This window comes from Pseudopipra pipra, chromosome 4, assembly GCF_036250125.1.
Source record: "Pseudopipra pipra isolate bDixPip1 chromosome 4, bDixPip1.hap1, whole genome shotgun sequence".
NCBI lineage: Eukaryota > Metazoa > Chordata > Aves > Passeriformes > Pipridae > Pseudopipra > Pseudopipra pipra.
In genome coordinates, this window is record NC_087552.1 from 37,395,458 (window position 1) to 37,420,437 (window position 24,980).

A 24,980-nucleotide genomic window follows, 5' to 3' on the forward strand; every position below is an offset into this window, starting at 1 on the left:
CCTCCTGCCATGCGCTCGCACCGCCCGCATCCCGCGCCGCGCGCCCGCCGCGCCCAGCGCGCGCTCCGCGCCTGCGCATCCCGACGCCAGCTGCTGAGCCAGCCCGCTCCGCAGCGGGATGGACAGGGAGGGGGGAGCGGCTCCCCATGGCATGTGCTACACCTGGCACGGGCGGGCGGCGAGGCGGGAAGAGGAGGAACGCGGTTAACCCTGGATGGCGAACACGGCTGGTGCTGGAGACAAGGCGTGAGCTCACCGCCGCGTTCCCTCAGCGGTACATACACTGCCTGTACTCAGAGGCTGATTTTATTAAGTCCTAATTACACACACGCGCTAATTCCTGTACTGCGAGTTAGGGTGGTCTATTGGAATGACACAGAGGAAAAGAGATTAACTGAAATGTAATCTTTCCCTTCAGAGCTAAAGGCATAAGGGGGGGTGGGGGAACGCGATACTGGTTTTCAGTACACAGAGAAAAAAAAAAAAAAGCTCCAATCCCCTAATCCTCTGCTGTAGCATTTGACTGCTGCCAGGAATATAAAGTCACTATCACATAATTTCTCTTCCAATGGAAGAAGCAGGCAGCAGTGTGTAATATGCCACAAGTGGGACACGTTCCTCAGTTCAGAGCAGCACATAATCATATTATGCAACACCTACTTACATTGCTGAAATGCCTTGCATAGGAAGAGGCCCAGAAAACCAGTGGTACAGGAGGCATCAGAGGGAAACTGGTTATATATAAACCTTCACTTCTTTGTTTCAGTAAGCGAGATCACAGTGGGTTTGTTTAAAGAAACATAATGTAGTTAAGCTAGAGGAATTGCTGAACTCGTACTGTCTGCCAGAAAGAAAGATGCGTGTATGGCATAAATAGAATGGTGTTTTTTTTTTTTTTTATCTTTTAGTCCATTAAAGTTGTAAGTATTTGCTGTAGTGTAGATTGTTAGCTTGGGTCTAGGAATAAACTGTGGTGCCTTTCAACCACCTGACAGCCAAGAGACTAACACAAAAGCTGTATTATGTTAAATCAGGCTACAGCATTCACTATGAAGAGTTACACACAAGCCAGGAAACTTGATCCTGACTGATGGTGGTATTACCTGCATGTAAAACAGTGAGGTTTGCTATCATGTAGATGCAGAACAACCACTGCCAAAATCTCCTCTCTCTGATGGAAAAATTGTTGTTTAAATCAGCATACCTATTGTTTGCTTACCAAAATCCTGCACACACAAGGAAGGAACATTAAATTTCAAATCCAAGCCTTGTTTAAGGGTTGGGTTACTGTCATCACCCGAGGTTAAGCAGAAACGAGGTACAAAAGCTTACTAAGAAACCACAAACCTAATTTTCTTTCTGAAAAGTGTCAAGAGTACTGGCCTGAGGTTTCTTTGGAAAATGTTTTCTAATTTTAGTCTCACTCCCTACTTTCTAGTGTACAAAACCTTAGCTGTAATGGAGGCTGGACAAAATGGCACCCAAAGGAATGATATTTTCTTCAGTAGCTTGGTGAAAAGTGTCTGCAGTGACTTTAGAACAAAAGCCTACATACTCTACCCCTATCCCAAGTATCTCTTTTACATGCCCTACCTTAGCTTACCCAAATTCCAACTTCGTGCCGCAAATAGATTCAGTGGCACCAAAGGCCCCAATATGTCTCATTTCAGTATTAAAGCTAACAAATGCTAAGTTCTGTTGCCCATTACTATTTCAGGATAACCTTTTTTCCTATTGCAAGGATTAATTATCCTCACCTCCAAACCTATAGCTTTGCAGGTGCTTATCATGCCCTCATGTTCTCCTCTCAGTGTTTACTGAAAGGAGCCCTGCACATAATCATTTGGAGTTCCACAATTACACTTTTACTAAGGTGAATGCAAAAATTACATGAGAAGGATAACCCAAGCATGCCTCATGACTTAGCTTCGTGTCTCAAGTGAGTATTCCTGCCACATTAGTTTTCTGCTACAAAGCAAATAAATAAGGTCAACATGACCCTTTATTTTGAGTCAAGAAGAAAGCAAAACCTTTTCAAAGTTTTCTGCCTTTAAAGAGGTTGACTATTGCCTCTTAGAGTATTTTGCATAATAGCATTGAAACAAAAGTAATATAAGCATGAAATAAACTTGTAGTGGCCCCATTTTAGGTATGCCAATATCTCACAAGGCAAAGCTATGCTGGAAGAAATGCAAACTGATTAGAAAAACTAGGTCTCAAATGCCAGGAGGGAAGATACTAAATGCTCTCCTTCTGAGAAACTCAGTCTCCCATACTTTCCCTGGCAGGTACCCCAGTCACTAGATTATTGGTTGAGTAGAAGTGTTTGGCCATATGTAAGATAAAATATTTTTATATGCAACTCAAAATCCTTTAATAGGTACCTTCCAAACAATTTTGGAATGAGTACCTCAAGAGAAATAGGTAATGAAATGCCCAGTTGCCTCACCCTGTCCTGTCAGACTTGAAATATGGGGCAGCTGGCTTGGATCCATTGAGATCATGATGGTGGCTAAATTCAGAAAACTAACTTTGCTTGGTTGGATAGATAAAAGGAGTATTTTTGACTTTAAGTGTATCTTAACCAGGTGGCAGCTGGTCAGGCCTTTTCAAAACAGCAGTTTTGAGCTTAAGTACACACTTTAGATTTGATAAATCCTTTCAGTTACTCTTCAGTTAAGTCTACCCTCACCAGTTCTTCTCTGAAGTGTGGAAATAGATTGTGGGGTGCCACTATACAAGCTCTTAAACAAGAAACTAAGATACTGAATGATTCTTCTGTGCACCATAGTAATTTTTTCCTCTCTGTGAGCAAGTGGTAACTCCCTCTGTATCTTTCTCCAAATAATTTTTCTTACTTCTCAAAGTCATAGATTTTAAAAGCATATAATTTGATATTTGTAGTCATACTGTCGTTCATTCTGTTAACAACCTGTAAGGCTGCAACAGGGAAATCTTTTTACAAAGGATAAACTACTTCAGCAGAGTTTACAATATGGTATTTTAAAACCCCCACCTTCAAACTAGTAAACAGACTCCTGTGTCTGTACCACCAGACTTCTGAAACAGGATGAACTGAGATTATCCCAAGAGAATTATCTGCAAAGTAGCTTTATCAAGCTCTAAAGTCATCAGTATGATTAATGCCACTCCAAAGTGAGCCTAGTTTGGTTTTGGTTGGTTTGGAAGGGGTTTGTTTCTTTTGGGTTTTTTTTTTTGTTTGGTTGGTTTTGGTTTTTTTGGGGGGTTTTTTTGTTGTTTTTTTTTTTAATTCATAACTATGCAGGAACAGATTTTGTGAGAAATCACAGAACTGACGTCTGTTGTCTTGAAACAAAGCTTTTCAGACCTGCTGTCTCAAAAGCTATGGTAGATACTTCCTGTGTATGCACACATGTGTTTCCTCATACATTTAATTTGTCTCTTAAGGTCACCAAGACCCTAGTGTGTCCTGTGAGGATTTTTCCTCTTCTATGTTAATTTCCAAGATTATTGCTTAATATCCAAAGTTACCAAAGTATGCCGCATGCTATGACAAAGTCTCAGCAGACTTTGTCTGCTTAATTTCAGAGTTTTATAGGTATTAATTATTTGAAGAAAGCTTTCAAGAGTTAAAAGCCTAAGTGAACACTTCATCAGCTAATAAGTAATAGAAAGAAGGAAAGAAGACTTGAAATTTGTTGAAAACTGGTTGTTGAAATCCAATTTGTGCTTCCTCACTGCCATTCACTGACTCGTTTATGCTCAGAGCTTTCCTCCAGTTCATTACTTTCCTCCCACCCCTTGCAACGTGAAGATTTGCTCACCTGTGAAAAACACCAGAGGTAAATTAAGCTATGCTAATCCAGATATTCTGTGCTGAGATGTTACAGAGCTTTATACCTAAGGACAAGGACTGAGACACGATATGGTCTAGTCTGCATTAGGAAATTAGATGGGGTGCAATACATATGAATCACGAGCTATTTTCCCCTACCCTTCAGCATATGCAGCTGAAAGGTAACTATTTAAGTCGTGCTTAGGTACTTCTTTTAGGTAGTTTCAAAGAGTAGCTGAGCAGCAAGTCTCCTCATCAGTCACCACAACATACTGATAACTAGACTACTCTCTATAAATATAGGTAAATTGTAATTTCTGTTCAAGGACTATTTTTTGCCAAACAGAATACTGTGTTTTTCTTAACACAAGAGGGAGCCATTTAAACTCTTGTTATTAAAGAAGCAGTTTAAAAAAATGAAGACAAAATAAATACCTGAATACACAACTGGCCCCTTTTATGTCCTTTCAACATAACTCCTTTAAAAGTAGACATCTATTTCTGAACCCTAGATAGTTTAATCTTATTCTAAATAATCCCAGTGTATGTAGCAATTACTGGATTTTTCTGTGTGCAGCTATCACATTGGGGATGTACAGAATGCAGTGTGGCACAAATGCAGTGAAATTATGCTATTTTTAAATAGTTTTAACACTGCAATTTAGTCAAGGTTCTTAACGAATTGCTTTACAAAACTGGCAGCCTTGTTCTCAGGTTAAGCCTCAAAAATCCTCAGATCACACGGAGCCTCTGTTCCTTGGGTTATTAGTTTTTGTAGGGCAGCTCCATGTTTTCAGGTTCAGAGAAGGACACATCCTCCCTTTCATCAAAATAAAGATGAACAGGAAATCTGGACACCTTTCAATGTCAAAGACAAGAGTTACCTCCAGGGAGGTTGGAATTGAGCAGTGCTGCAGCCGACTGCAAAGACACACAGTGCCTCTGCTGACTCATCACCTCACTGCTGCCTGTGCTGACAGGTTGTCCTGGATCCCTGCCAGCTCCCCTTGCAATTCTGCAAGGTAGGCTATATATATATATCAGGATAAAGGAAACAATGCGGTGGGAGGAGGAGGAAAAAAAGTCATATAAGTGGAAGAAAACTGATCAGGATACTGCAGGACATATTTCCCAAGACATCCTGGAGGCTTCAGGATACTTTGTATTGTGAATGTTTAAAATGGAATGAGTGACGATGCACAGTAGTCTTTATGTGAAGGACTTGGAGTTAAATACTAGCATTTTAGTATGGAAATTAATATTATTTTGGCATCAATTCAGTGAGCATTGCAATAACTGCTCCTGACAAGAGTGTAAACTCACAGCTGGTACTGCTTTAATCCAGCATTTGAACCACTATTTGTTTAGATCTGGCAGCTAGCAGTAGATTATGATTTTAAGGTGGCAGTAGTATTTTACTGCAAGCCAAACTCTTTCTTTCTGCTCTATTTTGAGCATAGGGAAACCATTCTGATCACATTTTATGAGTGCTTGAAACACAGAACATCTGCACTATCCTGCATTTAAATTACGTGTTAGTCCTGTGGTTGTACAGAACTGCAACTTAAGTAGGACCATTTGCCCTACCTACCAGTTAAGTTTTATGGATAGCCATAGACATAATTTTATAAGTTTGCCTAGTTTACTTGGAAGCACAGCTCTGTATGTTCAAAGCACAGTGAAGCACAGTTCGTCTGAATGACGAGTTTTCCTGTGAGAATCTACTCCTATAAAGGGCTGCTAATGTGAATACCTATCCAAAACAATGTTTCCCCTAGTGAAAGGAGAACCATTGAGTTAGTAAGTCTAATCCAATTTTATTTCTGGTAGGATAGTTGAGTCAGGATTCACTGATCCAGGCAATATAGGTTTTTCTTTGTAGAAAATAAAGGCAAATTTTCTTTTCGGTTATGGGTTTTTGTCATATATGGGTGTTCTGCTTCTCTTCATCTGCAGCTTTTCACCTTAAACTCTTCCCTGCATATGCACACAATACAGCACACAGCTAAGGAAGACAAAAAGGTATAAAGTCAATTGGATGCCACTGGAGGCAATAAATGACAAAGTTTTGGGTCTGATACATAAAAATAAAAGTAGTCTAACAGCAAGTTATTTTAATCAATGATTATTTAGTAGATATCCCCTTATGAAGTTTAACATTTTTAACACTCAAGAAGAATCACTTGATAAACATGCTTACCAGTGAGAGAAACCCTGCATATGTTGCTTTACAATTAGTAACTTCTAAGACTGACATGTCTTTCATATTATATTTGTACACAATACCTCCTGGTCTTCAATGTCAGAACCCTGTTTTTGTGGGACAGTTTCCTAGCATCCAGAACAATTTGCATTCTGCTATCACTAGATATTAGGGTGACAATCAATACAAATAGTGAAATAATATGCATCCACTAAGTGTTAACTGATGATGTTAACATTTCATCTAGTGCATATGCTTCGGTTTCCTCCCCCAACAGGTAATGGTGTGAGGGGGTGGAAAATTTTGGCTCTGAGTCATTTTGGCTTGGGCCAGAGTGAGTCAGGCACTCAGCAGCTCAGTTGGGAGAATTGATCATATTCCTATTATCTGAGAGAGACAGAGAATTGCTGGCTATAACTTACTGACAGGCAGGATTCTTTAGAAGCAAGGGTAAATCCAGGTTTGTATTTAACATCCTGAGAGGCAGTAGTCTAGATTTTCTGATAAACCACTTGCAAATCAAAACTTTTGTAGCCATTACAGCTGTGAAAGTCCTTAAATCTGAGGATTTAGTATATGGTCTAGGGTGAACAATCCAATTATATTTAGCAACTCTGTAAGAAACCTTTCTTCTTGCATTTTCCTGGGCACCCGGACAACCACAAAACATTAAAAGGAGCGGGTTTAGTGTAAATCTTAGAGACAGTGCTAAAGTATAACATTAACTTTGGACTTGTGTTCATATTTAGGGCTTTTCCACTCAGATGTTTCCACTCCATATGGCTTTAGTGTAGCAGTACGCTAAAATTCTGCTAGCTAGTAACAGAACCAACCCCACGTGTTCTCACCACGCCATTCCGAGCTAACAGCCCCAGTGCCTAGAGCTGTGTAGCATTAGCACAGTTTGTTCCCAAATAAGTTACCATTCTGCCTCTAAGCGTGACTAATTAATTCAGGTGCAGCACTGGGCTGACACATCTTTCCTGTTTCCAGTCTGGAACCAGTCAGGTATGATTGCCTGTGATTGCTATGCCGTATCACTGCACAATATGGGGAGCACTGACAAAATACCCAACTCTCTTATCTGTGATCCTGTTTTCCATTCATCTGCCTTGTTGCTATAAGCTACCATAAACAAGTGTTACAGGAGGGAAATACATCTAAAGCCCCCGCCCATGGTTATAGCATATCCAATTACAATAGCACTGTCTAAGGCAGACTTATGTCCAAGTATTGGGAAACAACCATTCTCTGATTGGAATGGTGGTGGGAGAAGGGGGAGCCTGGCATTCCCTCTTGATGCAGACCTTCTGCAGTCTTGGGCTTTCTGCTTCTTTCACATTAGAGCTGAATCTGCCCTTAGTGCAGTAATCCAATTAGGACAGACTCCACTAGGAAGCTGCAAATACAGTTATGTCCGAAAGACCAGGCCTTTCATGCTACAGAAAGAGTCTGACACACTTCCTAAGCTTCAAGGAACCAACTTAATAGCCCCAAAAAGTAATGAATACTTCTTTTGCTATAAGATTTTGTCTTTAGCATCATCACTGTTACCTGTTTTGGTAAATTTTGTAAATTTAAGTGTTGTCTTTTTGAGATATGCTACTTTTCACAAGCTACAAATGCCCACAGCTCTTAGGGATTAAGAATATTCATGAGTATACTGAAAACACATTTCATCACCTCCTCGTAGTAGTCTGCCAGCTTCATATGCCACTAACTTAGTTACCAGCATTGTACAAACTTTAAGCACTTTTTTCATAGTATATTGACAAAAAATACGTAATCTTTGCCTCTTTCTTGAGAGCTGATATGGCACCCTTCCTAGAGACTCCCGTGGTAAATTATTAGTACCAGCTAGCCAAGGTGTCTTTAAAGAAAATATCAAACCCCCCTCAAAGAAAAACCCATAACATCCCAAAACAAGAGAAAAACCTTGAAAAACAGTCCCCAATTAACAACAAAAAAACTCCACCAAAACCAAACAAGCACTACCACACAAAAAGTCAAAATCATAAAGAGTCTCATCCAGGAATTAGATAAATGCAAGCCTCCACATCCAGAGAGATCAGTTTTGCAGTTTAGAAGCCAACAACTGTCTTAAGTTTATCAACACTTTTTTCAACAAACAGCAGAAGAATATTCATGTTGCATTAGTGAAAAATTACAGGACAGTATCTCTCTTCATCCCCTTTGCTTATTATTTTGTATTTATACAAGACAATTATTTGATAATTAACCGGTTCTATTTTAAAAATACATTCTAAGCTTAAAAACTATATATAAGATGCTTCAGTGCACAAACAATTTTACTTTATGTTGAGAGCCAAATTGCTACAGTTCAGCTGACTAACCCAGACCTTACCAGTCAGCTCCCTCACACTTTTGGTATACATTGTCTTTTTATATACTTTGTCTTAAGACAACCTAGCTACTACCTCTGCTAGTCAGCAGTTGTTGCTTTCTCAGCAAAAAGATAAATACACCAACTATCGTAAGACAAGCTCTCTATTCTTCTACTGTTCTGAGAGCAAAAGGGGATAAAACCCTCCTATTAAATTACACATGCCAGCAGATTAAGGAAACAAACAACTCTGAATGAAGATTCTTACCATTGCAGGGCACAAAAAAATCCAAAGCGCAATCAAAAGCTGTGATCTTATAAAAAAAGCTATCTGACTTCCTCCTGCCAGGCTTTGTCTCTTTTATAGTGTGGTCTTACCAAGGTATCAGCATTTGCTGATAGATTGCAGCTGATACCTGCTTCCTGGCCATTTAACCCTGCCTTTCTGGTCCCAGATTGCAGAAGATGTAATTGCAAAAAAAAAGGAGGTTTAAGGTTTTGGATTGTTTAGCAGGACATAGCTTAAAGAATTTGTAATGTCCTCCAAAACACAGTATAACTCACCACAGCTGCTTTTCTCCTGCATAATTTCCTTATTTTTCCCTTATTTGTTCCATTTTTATTTTGCTTACCTCCTCTCCTATTTGTTGCCTACCTGAAGAAATAACAGATGTAAAATTTCATCTGAACAAGAAAAGGAGGAAGCTAGGCAGGGACCTCATAATAGAAAATGCAGTCATTTATATGGCAGTAGCAAGTCTTTGTTTTTGTTTTGTCACAGTGACAAGGACAAGGCTGGCTTAAAAGAATAGCAAGACTTCTTATATGGATTCTACCATTCAAATAATTCTATGTAACTAGAGGGATCTAATTAAGGAAAAGGGAAATACTAAAGAGGAGCAAACAGGGGATGGATGTTGCAAAAAGAGCTTGTGGAAACTCTTGTTGAATTACTGCTAGTTGTGCTTTCACTATAATTGGACCATGGTGCATTTATAGTAAAGAAAAAAATCTTAGATATTAAAAATACCTTCTGAACCCCACTCCTTTTTAATGCAAACTTTTTGAAGCCTCAGTGTCTTCAGAGTGTCACCAACCCATTTAACACCCAAATGCATCATTTAAACAGTATTTATTTTTTCAAATTGGTATCTATTAGGTGCTCAGTTTCTACTGTTGGTGTGTGTATGTTTAAGTCCACACAATGTTGTAAGACCTCCCAGAAAGACACATTGAGTTGTGATAGTTAATTCTAACATATTTTAAGATGTCATATTATATACTTTACTGCATGTGAATGTCATGTCAGTAATTATTTTAATTGACTAAGAAAGAATGTAGCCACCTGTATTTTTAGGAGCTTCTAGCAAAACCTGTCTTTCAATTGTGTATAGTCCTGTGGCTTTTGGCTGACCAGCTAGCATTAAGCCATTGAATGAAATAGGCTACAGTTTTTGTCAAATGCCATGGTTATATGTAATTGTTGAATAACATTGCAAAAACCCCATAGAAAAGCATTTGCTGTCCATGTTTTCTTAAAGAAAAGGTCAACAGTATTTTTTTCATAGAATCACAGAATGGTTTAGGTTGGAAGGCATCTTCAAGATCATCTGGTTCCAACTCCCCTGTCTTGGGCAGAGACACCCTCCTCCTGGACCAGGTCACTCAAAGCCTTGTACAATTGGGCCCTGAACACTTCCAGGGATGGAACATCCACAACATCTCTGGGCAACCTGTTCCAGTGCCTCACCACCATCACAGTAAAGAGTTTCTTCATAATATCTAATCTAAACCTACTCTCTGTCCGTTTGAAGCCATTCCCTGTTGTCCTATCGCTACATACCCTTGTAAAAAGTCCCTCTCCAGCTCTCTTGTAGGTCCCCTTTAGGTAGTGGAAGGTGGCTCTAAGTTCTCCTTCTCTAAGCTAAACAACCCCAACTCTCTCAGCCTGTCTTTGTTGGAGAGGCACTCCAGCTTTCTGATCATCTTCATTGACCTCCTCTGGACTTGCTCCAACAGGTCCATGTCCTTCTTATGTTGGAGACCCCAGAGCTGGATCCAGTACTGTAGGGGCGGGCCAGAGGTGGCACAGAGGATGTGCCAGGTACAGAGCCCAAGGAGCATGCCCCAGAGTTAGTAAACTGGTTGGTTAAGAAAGTCACATGATCTGTAAGGATAAAAGGGCGCGCGAGTTTGAATTAAATCTTTTTGTCTCACCACCGCACGTAGAGCATCACTTATTCCTTGTTATACAAGGGTCACATGCTACATATGGCGCTCGAACGGGACAAATTTAGCTTATATTAAGTGAGATAAATATCCTGAATCAGGAGATTAGCCGGTGACTCCGGGATCATCTCGATTTTTCGGAGACGGGAGTCTTTACCGCAAAAAACTTTGACGTCAGTAAACCCCGTGGTCTTAGTGGCATCTAAGAGACGGATAGTTAATTAGCGAGCTCAAAAAAGATTAGGTAGTGCACGGAAGAAGAGAAGAAAGAGTTAAGGAAGAAGCCGAGAGGTCAGAGCGGGCAGCCGGAGAGTGCGGAGAGGGTCCATGCAACATCAAAGCCGGTGAGTCTGTCTGCAGCGAAACCGCACGTCTAAGACTGATCCCTGGGCGAGACGTGGCTGCAGCTCGGAGCCCCGAGCTGCGGAGCACCTTAAGATCGTCAGGGAAAAGCCTGTTGATTCCCTAAGTGTCGGTCATTTGGTAAATGCGGTATTCCGCTACCGACTGCTGCTGGATCACGTGCGAGAAGCTTTCGCTGCCGCCCGTACCATCCCAGCCCCACCGCGCGACCCCCGCATTGCCTTTCTGCCCAGTGGAAAGCGCAGAACTCCGTGCCGCTGCACCGCCGGCCGGCACCTAGTGCCTGTTGCCTAGCAACTACTAAACCCGTAGTTTGAAAGTACCCGAGAAGCGGCCGAGCCAAGCACGTGTGCTGGCCGCCCCTGCGCGTCTTGCGCACCGGAGGAGACTTGGCCAAACTCCTGCCGGCCCCTGCCTGTTAGTGACGATAGTGTAGACCCTTCAAGTTGAGGAAAAACCTTTCAGAAACCGCGGAAACCCCAAAAGAACTTTCTGCCGCTTTTCGCCGCCAACTCGGCGCCTCGCGGCGCCCGCCGAGCCGCGCGCGCCGGGGACGCCCCGCGTCTGCGGACGCCGCCCCGCGCGGCCCCGGCCCGGGCGCTAGGACCGCGCGGCCCCGAGCACGCCGCCGGAGCCGCCCCCGCGGGTCCTAGCCCCCCCGCCGCCGCCGCCGCCGCCGCCGCTGTCCCGAGCTTGCAGTCTGCGCCGGGACACCAGCCGCCAGCGCCGGAGCCCCACGGTCTGCCATCGCCGAACCAGCATCTGCCGAGCCTGCCCCCGCGCCGGGACCTGCCCCGAGCTGCAGCTGCCCCCAGCCGTGCGCAGAACCGCCCACGCCGCCGGAGCAGCACCCCCCTCGCCGCAGCCGACACAGCCCGGACCTCCCAAAAGCCGCAGAAAAAAGACTGCCGATAGCCCAAACTGCTTCAAAGGGACTCAAAACGTGTGCTCCCAGCCGCTAGAAATAAGGTAACATAAGACACCTGTTTCCATAGAAACCTCTGATACATTGAAACAAAACTCAGACTCTGGAGTTTTGCTAAACTTTGCAACATAAAGCAGTTTTACTCTGATAAACTCTGCCTGCACGAGGCACACAGAGAAAGACAAACAACCCACACCACACCCCCCCCCGCACACACTGCTGAAAGCAAGCACAGCACAACACGATAACACAAACTCAGAGATCATACCGGGAGACACGTGAGCCACGCAAAACGAGTCGCTGGGAAGAGACAGACACTGCCATGCGAACTTCTGACCCCCGGGTCCACACAAGGCAGTCCTGTTACAGTGATGGGGAAAGTAACTTAATGTATTCATCCCCTTTCGCTGCAAATGCACAGCGAACACGTGGCCAGCCATGGCCGCAGCCATTTTCCTCCCCCACACAAACTGTACTCCAACCTTTCTTTTCCGGCCGAGAGCCCAGCCCCGCCCCCCACTCGCCGCCTGCACCGACCACCATCCCCCCACAAGGAACCGGTTTTGCCGAAACCGAAAGGGGGAAGGGGAGAGGGAGATGGAGGGGGAGAAGGAGGGGGAGGAAGAGCTAAACATAGTTCCAACGGGAGGGATCAATAGGGCACAGGAGGAGAATTCAGCTAACATGTGGGAACAATGTCTGGACGAGGCAATACGAAAGGAAAACCTGAATATTATTCAGGCTTGCCCAGGCGATATGAGCCTAAGCCAGCCCCCTCAGAGTCGAGCCTTCTATGAGGCCGCAGAAATCCTGAGGCAATTGGTAAGTGGTTCTGGTCTGTCCTTAACCAATATATTTAAATATTTGGAGGCATTGAGTTACACCTACCCACTCACTACATCTGACTGGAAAGAACTGGTAAAACTAGTTCTCAGTGACACCCAATATACAGTCTGGTTAGCTGATTTCCAGAAAAATTGTTCTATTTATAGGAAATACCTACAGGCAGACACCACGGCACACCAATCAGGCGGAAAAGCAAATTATAATTTAGATTCACAATCAAAATACCATAAAGAGATAGCCAGGCAAGCCCTAAAGGCTATGAAAAACATTATCACTGCAGATCAAAATGATTATCTATCCAATAGTGAAGGGTTACAAAGTTATACTGAGTTGAATTTAAGATGTTTGGACCAGCTACAGTCGACTTTAAATAAGCAAATTGAATACAATGAAGCCAGAGAGATGCTGTACAAGCAATTGGCTTTTGAAAGAGAAAATGCAAGAGCTTTGCAGAGCTCTCCTGCAAGGGAGAACTGTGACTTTACTGAGCTAGTGCAACCCTATCAAAAGGCTAGCTCTGAGAAGCAGCTACCTGCCTCTCTAGCTGCAGCTTTAGATGCCCAGATGAGAACACACAAGGAAGTCAGACACACAACTAGTTGTTTGAGTTGTGGAGAAATAAATCACTATCAGGAGAATTGTCCCTGGAAACCCCTAATTGCAACATTCCATAAACACCCTAGCAGCAGAGAAATAACTCAGTTGTACCAAGGGTGCCATACGCAAAACAAAAGATGTGCTACAAGTATTGTATTGCTTGTAATAGTATTGCTAGCTGTACTCTTTTTTAGCACTACTGTTCATGTGCAAAAGAGAAAACTACTTAAGGCAAGCCACACACCAATAACCAGCCCCCAAAATAACCATGTACCCTGTACCCCAAAGAAAGGTGACAGGTGGAAAACATTACAGATGCTAACAGCAGAACACGCAGTCAAAACACATGCAGAAACCTTGCAGATTGGACTGCCTCTATTTAAAGGGTTTCTAGCAAATTTGTCACAAGTGGTAACTGATTCAAATAAATGTTCTTTTACCATTCTCTGTCACCCTGAGGATGCCCAGAAACCCCTCTTTCCCATTATGGTTTTAAGCAGTGCACAAACTATTCAAACTCACTGCTAGGCTGTACCTCCTCAGGAGATGCAAAATACCTCGATGAAGTATCAGACAGCCATAATACATCATTATGCAGAAGACACAGTAATAACCAATGCCACGAGAAATGAACTGCTAATTGTTCCTGCTGTTTTAACCAAAACTGCCCAAGGTGCAGATCTTCAGTTTGTTTCAGGAAGGATCCAACGACCAAAATTCTGGACTTGCCATGGAAAAGATAACACAGCAAAAAAGCTCTACACAGGTGACACAGCTCGAGGTAAAAAACATTTGTATTTACACGAGTTACAGAAACCTCAGAAGGCTACCAGTTACTTAAAACCAGTTTTAGCCATAAACAGAGGGAACCTACAACCTCTCTTTGTGTTGCTAGGGGAGAACTCCAACTTAAAGTCTGACAAATTGTTGATTACAGAGGCAAACCAAAAATTAGAGAAATATACCAAAGTAGCAAAGAGCAAACAAAACAGGGGAGATCCTGAAAAGCAAATCTGCCTAGTTTTTGTTTCCAGCAGGTATGAAGCATTGCAGCTTTGTTTCAGTGGGATCAAACTGAGAGAAGCCGCTGTTAGTTCTAAAACAGCTCTTTCAATCATACCCCACCACCTAAATCTGTGTAAGTTGCTATTGAGTTTGTAAGCTTGTCATTTAGGGCAAAGCACGACTGAGGATCTGGACGGAAGAAATCCTGCCTTTACCAACATTCCAGCCTTGAAAGGACAATTTAGATAAGATGACAGCTGAGGACGCTGGATTTCAAGATGCCCTGGCAAGTTTTGGTGGTAATATTTAATCCATCTCCTTAAGCACAGATTGTGGCAGAAATCAACAGTTTACCTTTAAAGGCCACACCAGATGCAATACTGAACCAATGAAAGGCCTCAGGGCCTTCACATATGCATCTAGGAAAACACAATATGCTGCAATAGACTTAAATAAATCCTGCCACGGAACAGTGAGAAAACTACAAGCCATGAACTAAGCTTCTGTATAGTTCTGGACTGATTGTCATTACCTTGGGAAAATTTTAAAACAATCCTTTGATGTTATAATTGTGCTTATTATGCTATGAAGTTGATAATCTGTTTTGAAAGTTAATTTCCTTGAGATATTGTTAACCCTTACCTGTTTTTTTTGAAATGTGTTCTGGTTGGTTCCTGTGAGTTACAAAAGGTATGATTTGTATACAAATGCACGCAAAATCACATCCTGACCTGCCACAGCCAATGACTGACAGAAACTGAAAAGCTGCTAAAGCAGCAATGTTTAACACTATACCCAGAGTTTTAAAGCAAACAATTGCTTCATTCATTCTCCATCAGAATACAGGTTCTCTAAGAGACCATTCAAAATAACAATCAATAAAGCTACATCATCAAAGTATGCCACACTGTCAGGAAACCACCCTAGAGAGTTAAATGCAAATGAGGCTTGGCGATCAGAGATATACATTTTGAATTGGACGTATTGAAATTGTACATGCAAATAGATATACATTCACAAAACATAACTGCTACTACATTCACTAGACAAAACACAAAGGTGTAAAACACATGAGTTAGTTGCTTAGCAAACCTTTGGTACTCTAAAATGGATTAACATTAAAATTAAGCAGTTACTTCCTATGAAATAGGAAAATTCTCATGTCAAGCATTTCACACTGATCCATAAAACAGTAAAAACACATATTGAAAAATGTGCTAAGTTTAAACAAAAGGGGGGAGAACTGGTGTAACCTGTAAGAACATCTGGAAAAAGCTATGTATGTTATCAATTTTTGAGTTGTGACAGTGCTGAAAGAAGCAGGTCTGAAAAGCAGCACACACCTCAGGCGTTTGTTTCTCCAAAGTTGCTAATCATAGTAAGATTTGATTTCAGGACGATGGATGAGATACCTAGGTTTGTGACATGGAGAGAAAGCTATGCCTAAAAGTTATAGAAAAGAACTCAAGCAAGTTTCTTCCAGGTGTGTAAAACCCTATTCAAATATGTGACCACAGCAACAGGAACCAGAGCAACGCAGAAGTTTGGAAAAGAGTTATGTTATGTTTTCAAGTTTACATTAGGAAATGACCAATGTGGTGAAAAGCAATCTCTGGAATGTGTGTGTGTGTGTTCATGTGTGTGTTCAGTACGGTGGCCACCGATGTATGATATGAGTGTGTGAATGAAAATGGTTGTGTGATTGGTCAAATAATAAAAACCAAACACCTCACAAATAACATTACCTCAGCCACAGGTCGCTTTTGAGAAATTGTAGTTTGTTAAGATTACCCTGTTCTTAAATAAAGTTTGAAATCCCCAGTTATAAAAACCCTCAGATTAAAAAGTTATAAGTTTATAGACAGTTAAGATAAGCCCCAAGTTAATAAAGTAATTATCCAAGTTGCACTACCCTATAGGAATATGAGAAAGTTTTAAAAGGTTTACATTAGAATTAAGAAACTGAGCAAGCAATGTGCCGGATCACTGCGAAGCTTAGTAGTTTTATAATGTTTTGATTGTTAAAATTGTTGTTTGCATTGTTGTTTGCATTTTTGTTCATACTGTTTTTGTGACTTCTTAATATAATTAAAAGAGGGGATGTGTAGGGGCGGGCCAGAGGTGGCACAGAGGATGTGCCAGGTACAGAGCCCAAGGAGCATGCCCCAGAGTTAGTAAACTGGTTGGTTAAGAAAGTCACATGATCTGTAAGGATAAAAGGGCGCGCGAGTTTGAATTAAATCTTTTTGTCTCACCACCGCACGTAGAGCATCACTTATTCCTTGTTATACAAGGGTCACATGCTACACAGTACTCCAGGGGGTGTTTCACAAGAACCAAGCAGAGGGGAAGAATTCCCTCCCTCAACCTACTGTCCACATTTCTTTTGATGCAGCCTAGAATGTGGTTGGCTTTCTGGGCTGCAAATACACGTTACCAGGTCATGTCAAGCTTCTCATCCACCAACACTCCCAAGTCGTTCTCCTCAGGGCTGCTCTCAATCCATCCTTGCCCAGCCTGTACTTGTGCTTGGGATTGCCCCAACCCAGATGCAGGACCTTGCACTTGGACTTGTTGAACTTCATGAGGCTCTCATGGGCTCACATCTCAAGTGGCTCACATCTCACGTCTCAGTGGGACCTGTCAAGGTCCCTCCGGATGGCATCCCTTCTCTCCAGCGTGTTTATCACACCACACAGCTTAATGTCTTCAGCAAACTCGCCGAGGGTGCACTCAATCCCACTGTCCATGTCACTGACAAAGATGTTAAAATGTCACCTGTCTCCATACCAGCCCCTGAGGAACACTGCTCATCTCTGGTCTCAACTTTGACTTAGAGACATTAACCACAACTCTTTTGGTGTGACCATCCAGCCAATTCCTTATCCAGCGAGTGGTCCATCCATCAGATCCATGTCTCTCCAGTTTAGAGACAAGGATGTCTTGTAGGACAGATGATGTCAGTTGCTTTTCTCTTATCCACCAATGCTGTAACCCTGGCCACCAAATTTGTCAGGCACCATTTGCCCTTAGTGAAGTGATGTTTCTGTTACTGATCACTTCCTTATTTTCCACGTGCCTTAGCATATTTCTGGAAGGATCTGCTCTGTGATCTCTCTGAGTACAGAGGTGAGACTGGCTGACCTGTAGTTCTCTGGGTCTTCGTTGTTTCCCATTTTTGAAATAGGGGTTATATTTCCTCTTTTCTACTCAGTGAAAACTTCACTTCTCATGAGGTCCCATGGACTTGTGCATCTTCAGGTTCCTTAGATGGTCTTGGGCCTGATCTTCTCCTACAAGAGGGCAGTTCTTCATTCTCCCAATCCCTGTCTTTGCAACTCAGGCAGTGTGGTTGGAGCGCTTTTCTTTCAAAGAGAAAGACTGGTCCAATGAGGCTAGTTTCCTAAGAAAAATTTGTTAATTACATCCTCTTAATACTATGTAGACTTTTTACTAGAATAGTCCAAATTTTTATGAAAACATCAATTAGGTTGTTAACTGAGAATCCAAAGTAGAGTGATGGGGCTGAGAAGACTGCAATGTATTATTTGCTAAGTAAGTAAAACCGACGGAGAACACAGAGATTTAGACTTGCAGTTTAGATGTGAGATGGAGGTAGAACAAATTACCTGCTTCAAGCTCATCTTTCTCGTTAAAGCTTTCAACAGTTTCCCATTCTCTAGACCCCCCACCTTGTCCTGAGGGTGTCCTGGCTGCTAGAAGCTTTGTGGTACCTGGTGTAGTCCAGCACTCTCTGTGCATAGTGATTCCTGATCAACAGGAAAATTCAAGATCTATGGACTGGGCACTTCCCAGAACACTTGGCGTTCTTCATAGAAATTTCTATGAAGTTTCTTCCCAGTTTTTCTTTGAATTAAGCCCCATAAAACAGGCAGACTCCAGTGCAGAGCAGGCTCCATGCTCTCAGTTATGTGAGAGGTGACCATCTGTGAGAGGCCTAAGAAAATTACATAAAATTTTGTTTATACTTTGTAACAAGGTGTTATTTAACTTTGCCATTGTCTTCTTTCATATTCACCATTAATATATTAGCTTTGCTTTGTGATATGACTAATATATTTTTCCTCCTTTTCACCCCTCTCCAAAAGTAAGTCTTTACAACATTTAAGTTAACATTCTGTGTAAAATAGTTTTTGAATTTGCTTCATTTTTCAGGGGAAAAAAAGTTAAAAGTCCAGAATAAATCAAATAAGTCAGCAGAAACATAATTTGAAGAAGGTGGGATTATTACACAGTTATTATGGTGTGTACATACATCCGAAAACAGCTATAAAGCACAAGGGTCCATTGTCTTCATCCTGCAGCTGATGGCACACTCAGCATCATCTCAACAACTATACATTTAATATGATATTGGTAACAAGTGTTTTTTGTAGTATGAGGCAAATCCCAAAATGTCAACAAAATGGACAGTTTTGTTCTGAGAGACATTAGGAATTGAAATAATTTTTAAAAATCTCTATTTTCATTTCTTTAAAATGAGGCATGGTAATTTAACTACATGGCTGCTAACAGCAACAGGAGGCAAGCAGTTAAATTTCTATAAATCAGAAAGATTATTAACCTCTTACAGTTTCATCTTTTCTAAAGTAAATTAAATACTGTATGATATGGCTGCATTGCTGACTAATAATAGTACTTATCAGCAATTCTTAAATCAGTCTATTAGCACAAGAATAATTAGTGTCATAATTTTATTCTTCATTAATTAAATAAGCAATTTGTAGCTAATTGGTAATTCCTTGCATTTCTCAGAAATCCTTCCCCAGGATGGTGTTTTCTTTCTACCCCTATGATATTGCCTCTAATGGGATGCAGCACAGATGTTGAATGAGTCCACGCGCTTTTCCAAAAAAGTAGATAATTGACATGGTGTCTGGCACTTTTTACATATGTGTGCTTGGTGCATGGGATCTTATTTCCATGTGATTAATTTATTTCCTCTCTCCTATTCAGTTCTGACAACATCTTTGGATTTCTCTGAAGAGTTCCACAAGTGGAAAGTGGATTTCACTTTGCAGGAGCCTTAATCCGGTGGAGAATGCAACATGTTGGGAATCCCTTGTGAGTGTCCTGTCATAGTAGATAAAATAAGATGGCAAGTGAAATTTCATGGCATCTAGCTTTGAACCAAAATGTGTCCTATCACTTTAAATGAATGGCTTTACTTGGGGTCAGTCGTAACCAAAGAAAGTTGTCATGGAAACCTTGATAGGATAATAACTGTCTGGGCAGAGCAATAAGGCCCCAGAGACTGTGTAATCCGGTGGCCATTTATTCTGGAAGAGTTGGGCTTCTGTCTATTAAAGGAGTATGATTTGGTTGATTAAAATAAATCTGCTCTTGTCTAGCAAAGGCAATTACTGCATGGCACTTCAATTTATTCACTGGTAAAAATATTCTAAAACTGTTTAGAGAAGCCCAAGTGTGGTCGCTAAAGAAGTTTTTGTTCCGGAACTTAATTTTGCTCCAAGTTCTCCTCCCTTCCACATTGTCCACACTCTTGCTGTAATTACCATGATCATGTTCTTTCCTGTTAGCTTGGTATCTCTGTATTACACTCCATTACATATTGTACACGTAACCAAAGTGCCAATTATACCACTTGAGATAAATATCATCCTGTACAAAAAGAATGTGCATAATTAGTCTTGTTCAATTTGTTCATTTCACAGTGTAAGTGCAAAGGGCTAAAATAATCACACGATTGTAGCTGAAAATGTTTAAAAAGTACTTGAAGTACTTCTGTGAAATAGATGATTGGAAAGCTTATTGAGTCCTCTGAGTCATACTATTTCAGTTATCCAGGAATCCAGAATTCAAGCTGCACGTGTGTCCTTTCATGTAGTTTTTGGAGCAGTTTCCTAATTCATCACCTTTTTATGTAGTTACCACCAGAGAAAGAAGACGAGAACTAAAAAAAATGGCGAAGTTGTTTGCAAAGTGGATTCTTGTACTCTGAATCTCTCCACGGTCGTGGCTTGCCCTTTAAAGTTATATGAGGTAGCCATTCAGAACAGTCCACTTATTTACACTGGCATCATGTTGGAGACAGTTGTGTCTTAGATTGTAGGCATCACTTGTAGGATGGTTAAAAATAAAATTGCAATTCAAACTGGCTCCCTCTGAGTTTCAAAACTGTCATGAAAGCAATCTGTTCACACAGTACTGCTATACATCAGGACTGGATGCAGTCAGGATGTGAATAAGGGTGCTATTGAACAGCACAACACATCCTCTGTCATATGACATGGAGAGCACATCAATCTGTACAGAGCAAATGGGGTCGAGCAGGAACTGTTGCTCCTTTATGTGCCTCCTAGTAAGTATGTTCTTCCTTCTGAACTCAAAAATACTAAAAATGTAGGTATATAAGGGCTTTTAAAAGAATGGACTCCTCTTTTTGGTCTTCAGAGCTAATGCATATGCAATTTTGGTGAAATATCTGCATGCAAGATGCACATCAGTGGATCCAGTAAAATAGTTGGTACTCCGTAAGACTCCCTACATATCTTTCCTTTAAGCAGATATTAACTGAGTGAAAAAACCATGTATGAACAAAAAATACTAAAGTGGTGGATCAGTTTTGCACAGGTGAGGAAGAGTGAGGAGAGAGTCTCCGTTTACTTCCCTAAGTAATTTTTCTTCAGAGGGAAACGGATCCATGAAACAGCCTGTGTGACAGTTGGGTGTAAGGTAACTCACAGCCACAAATGTAGCCAAGTTGTCCATCTTTTGAGAAGATGGGTCTGTATATGGATGTATTTTTCTCTCTGAAGAGAACAAGTGGTCTAACTGGGTGTCTAAAGTGTCTGAAAGACCCTTGTGTATTTACAGAATCAAACAAAAATTTAAGTCTTGACTTCACCTACAAATGGATTGAATTCCTGCTGTTTGGCCCTTAACTCAGGATCAATTTAGAGTCTGTTTTGTGCTATCCTTCCTTACTCAAATACATGTCCCTTGAAGGACAAACCAGTTTGAAGTTTGTGAGGTGGTACCTTATTACTCTCATCAGAGCCTTAAAAATTGCAGTTCAATACAGTATTTAGTCCTGAATATGAAAGGGTTAGGTGTTAGAATGGATGATTGTGTCAGGTTAAAAACCTGTTTAAAGACTGCTTTGTTATCTGAATGAGCTAAAAGCAGGTATGTCTGCTAAAAAAAATTATCTTAATAGCCTTGCTGTGAAGTAAATGTCCCCCAAGACAGATCCAGCTAATGAATGGTTTTAACTGCAGCATAATTCACTAATGTGAGCAGGATAGCGGCTCACAATCATTTAATGACTGAATCATTACCGTGGAAACCTATACTGCTATTTCTACCCCAAATTCTGCACTGGCTTGCACGTCTAAAGGAGACTCTGTCCTTTTGGAGTTGTTCTATCTGTATTCACTGTTGTATTTTTAACCTTTATTTAAAAAAATATAAGGGATATCTTTATTTGCTAACCGAGAAAGAATTATTATTTTTTAAAGTGTTGGGAAAGAATGAAGAAAACATGTAATTTGAGTGTACATTTTAAGCATTGAAGTTATGACACTTTTGCATAAACTGGGTCGAGATGATTTGGGTGATAAGACAGAACTGTTTAAAATGTTTTTCACTCTGGTAAGTTCTAGACTGTAGCCTGTAAGTTTATTGAAAGAAACCAGTTGCTGTCTTATATGATAAATCAGGATTATATATTACTTATGTTATCTTTACAGTGTTTTCAAGAAAAACTTACAATGGGCAGAGAATGTAAGAAAATCTCATAACTGACTGTGTATTTGTCCTAAAGGTTTACGTACTTGTGTACTTACGTACTCCGGATCTAGTAGAAATCATCTTGCTTGGTTGTCTTGTATGCCAACAGTCAGGTCCTCTTCTGATGGACCTCTTCTGTTGCAACACACCTGTTGTTACAACAACAGTAGGTAAAATTGCAGTTTTTCTATTAACTTCTCTGCTCTGTAGAAGAATGTTATTAAAGTAGTTTCAGTGCATGACTCTCTCTCATGTCTTCAAAAGCCTCTGGTCATATAAATCTGCAGTCCTTGATAATCAGTCTCCTTAAATAGTTACTTCACTGAATGAAACACTCTTGGGCTTACATATGCACCACATCCTGTCCAGGAGGGACAAGGGGCAAATTACCAATTTCCATCAAAGAACTGAAGTTCTTTTTCAGGTTTTTTTGAATGGAGAATCTGAATTATTCAATTAACATTTCAAAGATACTTACTTTTTTTAAAAGAGCCTTTATAATAAAGATATAATGAAAAGGATTTGAAACCTTTGTGTGAAAGATTAATCTATTTAAGCATCTCTAAAAGACTTCCTTTGGTACTGCAATGTTATGTGAACTAGTTTGGATCAAGATTTTTCTTTTTTTTTTTCTTAAAAATTTATTTTCTTCAAAACTCTGCCACCAATTCTCCAACTCTTTTTTTGAAAGGATTTCTTTGGAAGCCACACTTTCTGACTTCACCTACTATCATAGACTGATATTTTTCTCTCTCTTAATAATGCTTCAGTATCTTTCTTATCTGTTAGCAAGATAACAAATTTTAAAGAAAAAAATTCTTTTGCTGATGTTGAATTTTCACAGACATCATTCTAACTCTGTCTAATTCCATCTGCCAGATAGTTACTAGTCAGGATAGTATTTCTGGTTTAATTTCACTTTAAATGAGAGAAATGTTGCAACAAACAGTACTGACATAGTATTGCAGGTAACAATAAATAGCATTTGAACACAATTATGTTTGATCTAAAACACAAGCATGTTTGATTTAATTGGAGGACTTTCTCTCCTCCAATAACGTGCTGAGTTTGAAAGTAGGTGAATGCAATTTCTTTTGTCTTGTTTATAGTGCACAAGGTACTCTGCTAATAGAACATTTTGCTTTGTGATGGACATTTACACTTCTTTGGGCCTTTGGAATGGTGTTTTCTTTTAGGCAATGATTGACTTTGCAGCTTTTTAGAAGGGAAAATGCCTTACATTTAAAGAATGTAAGTTTTGTAAAGGGTGTTTGATTTGGTTTACCTGGCTTTCAGTATGAAATGTTTTAATGATTTTGGGTTGTTTGATTTTGTTTATAAATGTTTAACCTTCTTCATAAAGTCACTTTTGTTATATAAAAGTGGAAGACTCCTGCTCATTACAGAATTCTGAAGGCTTTCCACTTAACGTTAAAAAAGATGAATATTGGGGAAAGGAACAATTAGAAGCTTTTTAAGAAAATAGTTTCAAAAATGATTTGTTAAATTTCTTCCAATTTGTACAAACTTTTACAAGTTAGATAACAAATAATTCTGATATAAATTAACCATTGTTTTATATGGACATGTATGTCTCACACAGAATCTTTCCTATATAATAGGATATATGTATATTACTGTGGACATAGGTGTTTGCTATAGGTATATTCTTCATGGTTATCTTTCTGTGTTTATACTTCTGTGACATTTATATGCATGTGTTCTCTAAATTACTGAAGTATTATAAAACTTTTAAAGCTTCAAAGAGCTGGTCATTTCTTCCACCAAAGCTTTGTTTCTCCCAGTTATTATTAGGGTAAATCAGTTATTTACATGCAGACAAGATAGAAACTGGTACAGTCAGAAAGCAGTGCTGCAGGATTGTTGCTCCATTATTTTGTTTAATATCAGCTATTTTGAAGCCTTTGATATAGTTAGTCACAGTCTATGTTACAAAGGACATAAGATACAAAGTGATTTAGATGATAGCAAGTCCTGTTTGCTTTTTCCAAACAAAGAAACAGATTGTTCCAGTGTGGGCCCCCATGGGCTCACAAGTCCTGCCAGCAAAATTGTTCTAGTTGCGGGCTCTTCTCTTCATGGGTCCGCAGGTCCTGACAGAAGCCTGCCCCAGTGTGGGCTTCCTGAGTTATCACAGCTTCCTTTGGGCATCCCCTTGCTCTGACATGTGGTTCTCCATGGTCTTGGAAGTGGATCTCTACTCCACTGTGGACCTCCACGGGCTGCAGTGGCACAGCTGCCTCACCATGGTCTTCACCATGGGCTGCAGAGGAATCTCTGCTCTGGCACCTGGAGCACCTCCTGCCCCTCCTTCGCTGACCTTGGTGTCTGCAGAGCTGTTGCTCTCACATGCTCATCCCTCTCTCCAGCTGCTGTTTTTCTGCTTAAGTCTGTTGTCCCAGAGGTGCCACCACCATCGCTGATGGGCTTGGCCTTGGCGAGTGGCAGGTCCATCCTGAGCCAGCTGGCCTTGGCTCTGTTGGACATGAGGGAAGCTTCTGGCAGTTTCTCACAGAAGTCCCCCCTGTAGCCCTCCCACTAGCAAAATCTTGCCACACAAACCCAACATATATGTGGTATCATAATTGGCCTTATTTTCTTTTTCCTGGGCTAAGTGTGCCAGTCTCTTCAAGTCTTCCCTCAGAAGACAGAATCTGTCTATCCCTTTGATTATCTTCAAAGAGTTCTCTACACCTGATCCAGTTTGTATCTTTTTATAATATGTAAGTATAGACTGCATTTGTGCGGCAACATCAAAAGTGCTTTTACACAATAACATTTATACTTTCTTTTCTTTGCTGAAAATAGTTTTCCTGAAGTATCATGTGTTTTCAGTTGTGTTTTTCAAAGCTGTACC

At 40.7% G+C, this 24,980-nt stretch overlaps 1 protein-coding gene and 1 long non-coding RNA gene across 2 annotated transcripts in view; one reads left to right on the forward strand and one right to left on the reverse strand.

The window, feature by feature from the left end:
* Positions 1 to 24,980, reverse strand: part of LOC135413170 (histone PARylation factor 1) — a 67,562-nt gene that overhangs the window by 8,994 nt on the left and 33,588 nt on the right. The gene's annotated exons all lie outside the window — the stretch shown is intronic.
* LOC135413174 (uncharacterized) lies at positions 13 to 20,122 on the forward strand. Its single transcript, XR_010430118.1, has 2 exons — positions 13 to 274; positions 19,307 to 20,122. It is a non-coding gene; the product is annotated as an uncharacterized LOC135413174 (long non-coding RNA).